This window comes from Arachis ipaensis, chromosome B2 (genome assembly GCF_059453495.1).
Source record: "Arachis ipaensis isolate K30076 ecotype BB chromosome B2, ASM5945349v1, whole genome shotgun sequence".
Taxonomy (NCBI): domain Eukaryota; kingdom Viridiplantae; phylum Streptophyta; class Magnoliopsida; order Fabales; family Fabaceae; genus Arachis; species Arachis ipaensis.
Genome location: NC_142437.1, coordinates 102806381 through 102815023, shown reverse-complemented (window position 1 = coordinate 102815023; position 8643 = coordinate 102806381).

Genomic DNA, 8643 nt, shown 5'->3' with positions numbered 1-8643 from the left:
AGCAAACCCAGACAAATGCCAGGCCATACTCAACATGAAGAGCCCGACTTGTGTCATCAAGGTACAACAACTCAACGGGAGATTAGCAGCCTTATCCAGATTCTTAGCGGGATCAGTAATAAGATCTCTCCCCTTCTATGCCACTTTAAGAAAAGGAAAGAAGTTCGAATGGACAATGGAATGCGAGCAAGCCTTCCAGGATTTCAAAAATTTCCTGGGACGACCACCTATCCTAACTCGACCACGAGAGAAAGAACCACTCATATTATACCTTGCAGTAGGAAGTCAGGCAGTAGCCTCAGCACTGGTTCGAGAGGATGACAAAGGGCAACAACCTGTATACTTCATTAGTAAAGCGCTGTAGGGATCCGAGCTGAACTACCAAAAAATAGAAAAGTTCGCCTACACTCTCATACTGACATCTCGACGACTTCGCCCGTACTTCTAGGCTCACACCATTAAGGTTCGGACCGACCAGCCCATAAAAGGGATACTACAGAAAACAGATCTAGCGGGCAGAATTTTACAATGGCCAGTCGAGTTATCCGAGTTCGACCTCCAATATGGAGCTCGGACAGGCATCAAATTATAGTACTTGGCCGACTTTATCGCAGAATTCACAGATACCCTGAAAACCCCCACAAAATGGAATCTCTACGTGGACGGTTCTTCGAATAAGACTGGAAGCAGCGCAGGTGTGATAATAGAAAACAACCAAGGAACCCAAGTTGAGCTCTGTTCCGAGGGTTACCTGAAACTGGAGGTCGATCTCGGATGAGATCTTCTGTATTGGTCGGAGAAGGTATGTCCGGCTGGCTGGTGGCGGCCGGAGCTGTTGTGTCCGACTTGTTGGACTTGCTGCACTGCTGATCCTTGGTCACCGGAGGGTGGGGGGTACCTGGGTGCTCTAGTGTATTTATAGTAGTGAGATGTGACCTTCTTTGGATAAGATAAGTTAGTTATCTTATCTTATCTTATCTTTTGTTGAGGTCAACTTATCTTCCGTGGAACCGTCCTTGTCTCTATCGGTTTGGGCTGCCTTTGGATCTGGGTCGTATTCCTTAAGTTGGGCCCTTCTTTGGGCTTTTCCTGTCGCTTTGGCCGAATTCTTCGTAAAGAAGTCGGTCCGCTTGACCTAAAGAGGTCGGTCGCTTTGCTACTGAGCATCCCGGCTCGGTCATCTCGACCCAGGGTATGAACAGTGCCCCTGCTTGAGCTCGGCCTTCTTTTTGAGGTCGAGTTCTTGACTTCGGTCCTTCTCTAGTGAAGCTGGCGATTGGATTTTTGTGTGGCTTAGAATTCACAATTGAAATCTCGTTGTAAAGTATAGTTTCTAAACCAACAATAATCCTTTCATACAAAAATTTGTTTGTCACAAGTAACAAACCCCTAAATTCTATAAACCGAAGTATTTAAACCTCGAGTCGTTCTCCCTAGGAATTGTAATGAAGTGTCTTGTTATCGGTTGTGAGTTATATTTGGGGTTTTGATATGAAGCATGAAAGATAAATGGTAAGAAAGTAAACTAATGGCTAAAAAGGTCTTGGCAAGGGTTGATGGTCAAAGATCTCTATCCTAATCACTAACCACAATATGAGAATTGGCAAGGATTAATCTCATTAAATCATCCTCTAACTAGTAGTAAAGGAAAGTCAAATGAGCTATATCAATCCTAGTCCATAAGTCCTAACTCTCCACTAATTCAATTAGTGAGAACTAGAGTCAATGAATCCCAATCATCAATTACTTGGACATTAGTAACTCAAGAGTTCCTAAGTTACCTTTCCAAGACAAGAACATAAAATTCTACTCTAAAATCCAACCAAGCATTTCATCAAACACTTGGAAGGCATAAAAGGAAAGCATAGTAAAATTGCAAGAAAAGTAAATCTACACTACTCAATTTGCAAGGAATTAAATAACAACAAATCAAATGAACACAATTATTATGATTTACCTTGAATTGAATTGAAAGAGAAAGGAAGGAACAAAAGTAGATCTACAACAAAATGCAAGAACAACATAAAGGAAATTACAACAAAAGGATGGAAGAAGAATGAATGTGACAACAAGGAATTGAGAAGATAGAAGTAGAAGAAGATGAATTAAAATCTAGATCTAAGATTATTGAACTAAACCTAATCCTAATTCTAGAGAGAAGTGAGAGCTTCTCTCTCTAGAAACTAACTCTCACTACTAAACTAAGCTAAAACTAAACTAATGGTAACTAACTTCCAAAGTATGAAAAGTATGCAAAAGTATGTTGATTCACTTTCAATCCTTGGCTTAAATAGCATCATAAATGAGTTGGATTGGGCCCACAAGGCTTTAGAATTCGTTGGCCACATTTTGCTTTAAGTGAACAAGGTGGCAGCAACGGCGCGTGCGCGTACTTTGCGCGTGCGTGCCACCATACGTGTAGCAACTATGGCAAATCTTATATCGTTTCGAAGCCCCGGATGTTAGCTTTCCAACCCAACTGGAACCGCATCATTTGGACCTCTGTAGCTCAAGTTATGGTCGATTAAGTGCGAAGAGGTCGGCTTGACAGCTTTCCGGTTCTTCCATTTCTTCATGAGTTCTCCAACTTTTCATGCTTCTTTCTTCATTCCTTTGATCCAATCTTTGCCTTCTAAATCTGAAATCACTTAGCAAACATATCAAGGCATCTAATGGAATCAAGGAGAATTAAATTTAGCTATTTTAAGACCTAAAAAGCATGTTTTCACTCTTAAGCACAATTAAAGGAGAATATACAAAACCATGCTATTTCATTGAATAAATGTGGGTAAAAGGTGATAAAATCCCCAAAAATCAATACAAAACAAACCATCAAATTGGGGTTTGTCAGAAGCCGAACTTAAGCATTTTCTTGATTCCTTTGTAGAAGCTTTTGAATGTAGAACGTTTTTCCTCTAAAAGCGTGCACTTTTATATCGGCGTTTTGGGAACGTGCGAGGGTTTAATGTTTTCATTAATTTTAACATTAATTGCCCCGTTTCCTTTTGGCTCTTTATTTTGATTTTGAAAACCCAGAAACGGTTTCTCTCCTTCACCCTTTTTGTAACTTCTTTTCTCCGCTCTCTTTGCTCTCTGCAAAATTAAGACTTTTGTTTTTGCTTGATGCTTTTAAGGCTTTGCATGTTCCTTGTTGTTTCTGTTCTGATACCGCTATCTGCATCTGTTCCTTGCTTTATTTGAAGGTTGCTTTTGTCTGGTTCTAAAAAAAGGTTGTATCTTTAATGGTCTCTGTTTGGCGTGCTTGATGTTTGGTGATGGTTTTTGCTGGTTTAGACTGTAAGGCAATGTTTTTGAAGACTTTTGTGTTTTACTTTGATGGAAAATGCTTGCTGTTTGAAGCCTTCTTTTCTTGTTTTGAGAGATGCTGGGGTGCGAGAAGTAGATTTTTACTAGAAACCTTGCTTTAATATTGCCTCCAAAGGATGCCCCAGGACTTTGGTTTGAGTCTTGGTGTTTTCCTTTTCTGTGTGTTCGCCTGTATCGTATTGAGTTGTTTTCTCCCTTGTCCGAGATGTTTTTAGTAATCCCATCTTCTTTTCTTACTTGTAGGATTAGTTGGCCTCATGTCTTCTCGCAATAACATTGTAGAGATGTCTTCCAGAGTTCTCGAGGGGATGTCCGATTGGCTGGACTCCCTTGTCTTGTTGTGTGTTTCTGTTGTGGATGCTGAATTTTGCACAGAGTTGAGGAAGCGCCATAGGATTTGTGATAACAGTGCCCGTGAGGGGGATTATGAGCTTGTTGCCCCTGATTCTGATGAGAGAGTTTGTTTTCCGACTTCCATCGAGGGGGAACGTCCCTTCTTCTATGCTTATGAATACTTCTTCAGCCAATTAAACATTACTTTTCTTTTTACTGCATTTGAAACTGACCTGTTGTGGTCATGTAACATTGCTCCGTCCCACCTTTATCCGAATTCCTGGGGTTTTATCAAAATATTTCAACTGCTTTGCCAAGAGTTAGGCATAACACCTTCTGAAACTCTTTTCCTTTATTTTTTTGTCTTGGCCAAGCCCGGAGGTTCCTCCAAAAAGAAAGCTTCCTGGGTTTCTTTCAGATCGGCCCAGGGGCATAAAGTTTTTGCCATGTATGATGAGTCGTTTAAAGATTTTAAGAACAATTTCTTCCGAGTCCGTGCTGTTGAGGGGGTCCGCCCCTTTTTTCTTGATGAAAATGACGAGCCTGCTTTTCCTCTAGAGTGGCAAAAGAATGTGAGAGTGCCACATTATACATGGGAGATGCTTAATGAGGTTGAGCGGGCCTTTGTAGTTGTTCTTGAAGATTTGTGGGGGAAACCTCCCCATCTAGATATGAAGAGATTCTTGAGTGATCTATCTTTGGTTCGAACTGCTTTGGGTACTGTCTGACTTGTTTTTATACTTGCTTCTGAGCTTTTCTTCTCCTATGTTGTAACTTGTCTTTTGTGGTTGATTTTGTATTTTCAGAGATGTCGAAAAATAACGATTCCATGAAGGCTTACAAGAAGGCGAAGAAGGCAACTGCTGCTCTAAACATCTCGGCCAAGGCGGCCGGAGAGGGATCTTCTCAGGTTCCAGTGAAGCCTCCTGTGTCGAGTTCTCCCGGACCGAGGAAAGCAATTCTTATTCCTCGGGTTCGTCTGGTCGATCCTCCACAATCTTCTGCTGCAGCTTCTGGTGCCCCTCCTAGTAAGAAGCAAAAAACGATTGAGCCTTTCAACCTTGATGCTCCTAACTTTGATGCGGTCGAGTTTGTAGATTAACAAATCGACCCTTATGGTGTCCACCCTATGGATGACGTGTCGCTTCTTCATCATTTTGATTATATAACTCGGAGTAGTATCAAGATGGCACACATGGGAGCGGCCCTATATCGAACTGCTCAAAGTCTTTCTCTCCATGCCACTAAAGCTTTTATGGAGGAGGCCAAACAGGAGTTTGATCGGATGAAAGGCTTGAAGGAGGAGCTTGAAGTGAAGGTGGCCAAGTTGGAAAAAGATTTGGAGAATGAGAAGGCGAGTTCCATCTCTCTGGCGGCTTCTGTGAGGCTGGCCGAGGACACGGCTATGAGACATAAGGATAGTTATGTGACATCTTACCGGGAGGTGTTGCGCCTGCAGGAGGAGTTGGAGAATGCCCGAGCTGATTACTCCGAGCTCCAAAGTCATCTTGTTGGTAGTGTAACTGCTGCTTATGAGAACCTGAAGGAACAAGTTCGGGTTATTGCTCCCGAGGCCGACCTGACCCTCTTCAGCCTAGATAACATTGTCAGGGATGGCAAGATTGTCCCTGATGACGAGGATGATGATGATGTTGAACCTCCCCCTGTGTCCTCTGCCAAGGTGTCAACTCCTGCTGTTCCTGCCGAGGTCGGCCCTCCTGCTTCTGATCCTGACTGCCAGATCTTAAACCGGGATGACGGTACTGTGGATGCTGTTCTTCTCCAGACTCGCCCTCCGTCTCCTCGGAGTGATGCTGCTAAAAAGTCTTCTGACCCTTAGCCCATTTATTCTGGATATTTATGTAGTTGGCCTGGCTTGTGGGCTTTTTAAACTCTTTATGTTTTGTTAACTGCTGATACTTTCTCGTTACTTGCCTAGCAACTTTTTGTTTTGACAAACAAAAGTAACTTTCTAGCTTTTGAGGTAGATTTTGGTGGCCTCTGAAGCTTTATAACTTTGTAGATTATATCATACTTTCGCGCTTAACTTGGTATCTTTTTTGTTTTCTGAGGATGTTGGAACCCTGCCGCTCGTCTGGTACGCGGAATCGTGATTACACTTTAATTATGTAAAGTTCATTGCTCTTTCTTTCCCTGGAAATGGCGCCAAAAAACATGATGCTAAAACCATGGTTCACAACTCCGTGTAACTGACCAGCAAGTGCACTGGGTCGTCCAAGTAATACCTTACGTGAGTAAGGGTCGAATCCCACGGAGATTGTTGGTATGAAGCAAGCTATGGTCACCTTGCAAATCTCAGTTAGGCAGATATAAATTGATAAGGGTGTTTTCGAATAATAAATAATAGAATAGGGATAAAAATACTTATTTAATTCATTGGTAGGAATTTCAGATAAACGAATGGAGATGCTTTCGTTCCTCTGAACCCCTGCTTTCCTGCTATCTTCATCCAATCAGTCTTACTCCTTTCCATGGCTGGCTTTATGTGATACATCACCACTGTCAATGGCTACTTTCGGTCATCTCTCGGGAAAATGATCCAATGCCCTGTCACGGCACGACTAATCGTCTGGAGGCATCACCCTTGTCTATGGCTTCATCTTATCCTCTCAGTGAAAATGGTCAACGCACCCTGTCACGGCACGACTACTCATCTGTCGGTTCTCGATCATGCTGGAATAGGATTTACTATCCTTTTGCGTCTGTCACTAACGCCCCGCAATCGCGAGTTTGGAGCTCGTCACAGTCATTCATTCATTGAATCCTACTCAGAATACCACAGACAAGGTTTAGACTTTCCGGATTCTCTTGAATGCCGCCATCATTCTAGCTTACGCCACGAAGATTCTGATTAAGAGATCTAAGAGATACTCATTCAGTCGAAGGTAGAACGGAAGTGGTTGTCAGACACGCGTTCATAGGGAATGATGATGATTGTCACGTTCATCACATTCAGATTGAAGTACGAATGAATATCTTAGAAGCGAAATAAGATGAATTGAATAGAAAATAGTAGTACTTTGCATTAATCTTTGAGGAACAGCAGAGCTCCACACCTTAATCTATGGAGTGTAGAAACTCTACCGTGAAAATATATAAGTGAAAGGTCCAGGCATGGCCGAGATGGCCAGCCCCCAAAACATGATCAATAGATCAAAAATAATCCAAAGATGGTCAAAAAGACGTCTAATACAATAGTAAAAGGTCCTATTTATAATAAACTAGCTACTAGGGTTTACAGAAGTAAGTAATTGATGCATAAATCTACTTCCGGGGCCCACTTGGTGTATGCTTGGGCTGAGCTTGAGTGTTGCACGTGTAGAGGTCCTTCTTGGAGTTGAACGCCAGCTTTTGTGCCAGTTTGGGCGTTCAACTCTGGTTTTGGCTCCTTTTCTAGCGCTGGACGCCAGATTTGGGCAGAAAGCTGGCGTTGAATGCCAGTTTACATCGTCTATTCTTGGCCAAAGTATAAACTATTATATATTGCTGGAAAGCCCTGGATGTCTACTTTCCAACACAATTGGAAGCGTGCCATTTCGAGTTCTGTAGCTCCAGAAAATCTATTTTGAGTGCAAGGAGGTCAGAATCCAACAGCATCAGCAGTCCTTCTTCAACCTCTGAATCTGATTTCTGCTCAAGTCCCTCAATTTCAGTCAGAAAATACCTGAAATCACAGAAAAATACACAATCTCATAGTAAAGTCCAGAAATGTGAATTTAACATAAAAACTAATGAAAACATCCCTAAAAGTAACTAGATCCTACTAAAAACATACTAAAAACAATGTCAAAAAGCGTATAAATTATCCGCTCATCACAACACCAAACTTAAATTGTTGCTTGTCCCCAAGCAACTGAAAATCAAATAGGATAAAAAAAAAAGAATATACTATAAACTCCAAACTATCAATGAAACATAGCTTCAATCAACTGAGCGGGACTTATAGCTTTTTGCCTCTTGAATAGTTTTGGCATCTCACTTTATCCATTGAGGTTCAGAATGATTAGCATCTATAGGAACTCAGAGTTCAGATAGTGTTATTGATTCTCCTAGTTCAGTATGATGATTCTTGAACACAGCTATTTCATGAGTCTTGGCCGTGGCCCTAAGCACTTTGTTTTCCAGTATTACCACCGGATACATAAATGCCACAGACACATAATTGGGTGAACCTTTTCAGATTGTGACTCAGCTTTGCTAAAGTCCCCAATTAGAGGTGTCCAGGGTTCTTAAGCACACTCTTCTTTTGCTTTGGACCTTGACTTTAACCGCTCAGTCTCAAGTTTTCACTTGACACCTACACGCCACAAGCACATGGTTAGGGACAACTTGGTTTAGCCGCTTAGACCAGGATTTTATTCCTTTAGGCCCTCCTATCCACTGATGCTCAAAGCCTTGGGATCCTTTTTATTTACCGTTGCCTTTTGGTTTTAAGGGTTATTGGCTTTTTGCTCTTGCCTCTTGGTTTTAAGAGATTTGGCTTTTTCTGCTTGCTTTTTCTTTTTCTTTCTATTTTTTTTTCGCCTATTTTTTTTTTCTGCAAGCTTTGTTCTTTGCTGCTTTTTCTTGCTTCAAGAATCATTTTTTTGATTTTTCAGATTATCAAATAACATGTCTCCTAGTTATCATTCTTTCAAGAGCCAACATATTTAACATTCTTAAACAACAACTTCAAAAGACATATGCACTGTTCAAGCATACATTCAGAAAACAAGAAGCATTGTCACCACATTAATATAATTAAGCTAAGTTCAAGGATAAATTCGAAACTCATGTACTTCTTGTTCTTTTGAATTAAAACATTTTTCATTTAAGAGAGGTGATGGATTCATAGGACATTCATAACTTTAAGACAAAGTTACTAACCACTAATGATCATGTAATGAAGACACAAACATAGATAAGCACATAACATAGAAACGAAAAACAGAAGAAACAAGAACAAGGAATGAATCCACCTTA